This window comes from Anarrhichthys ocellatus, unplaced genomic scaffold, assembly GCF_004355925.1.
Source record: "Anarrhichthys ocellatus isolate YVR2014 unplaced genomic scaffold, GSC_Weel_1.0 scaffold10399, whole genome shotgun sequence".
NCBI classification, from domain to species: domain Eukaryota; kingdom Metazoa; phylum Chordata; class Actinopteri; order Perciformes; family Anarhichadidae; genus Anarrhichthys; species Anarrhichthys ocellatus.
The window spans coordinates 1-541 of record NW_022290373.1 but is presented as its reverse complement, the minus strand read 5'-3'; the positions used below and the strand labels follow the sequence as shown (position 1 = coordinate 541).

Sequence of the window (541 nt, the reverse complement as noted above, 5' to 3'; positions counted from 1 at the left end):
CATGGTTACCTGACTAACCCTGGCCGGCCCGAGGCCAGGGTTAGTCAGGTAACCATGACGACACATTTTGAAAGTTGGTGCTAGAGTCCCGAAAGTCCTTGTGTGCACTCCTGGCATGCCTTCGCGCCCGTTTGCGAAGTTTGGTGGCTTTAGCGGCTTCCTCTGGTTATGGCTGTCATTGACACCCATTGCTTTGGGTTGGCGGCCTCGTGCCGGCCAGGGTTGGTCAGGTAACCATCTCGACACATTTTGAAAGTTGTTGCTGGAGTTCCGAAAGTCTGTGTGTGCACTCCTGGCATGCCTTCGTGCTTGTGTGCGATGTTTGGAGGCTTTAGCGGCTTCCTCTGGTTATGGCTGTCATTGACACCCATTGCTTTGGGATGGCGGCCTCGGGCCGGCCAGGGTTGGTCAGGTAAACATGACGACACATTTTGAAAGTTGGCGCTAGAGTCCTGAAAGTCCGTGTGTGCACTCCTGGACTGCCTTCGCGCCCTTCTGCGAAGTTTGGTGGCTTTAGCGGCTTCCTCTGGTTATGGCTGTC

At 55.1% G+C, this 541-nt stretch overlaps 1 long non-coding RNA gene across 1 annotated transcript in view; it reads left to right on the top strand.

Moving 5' to 3' along the window:
* Positions 1–393, top strand: part of LOC116380983 (uncharacterized) — a 907-nt gene extending 514 nt beyond the window's left edge. Inside the window, exon 2 of the long non-coding RNA XR_004212639.1 lies at positions 49–393. This is a non-coding gene — a long non-coding RNA (uncharacterized LOC116380983). The remainder of the gene's footprint in view (positions 1–48) is intronic.
* The last annotated feature ends 148 nt before the right edge of the window (positions 394–541 follow it).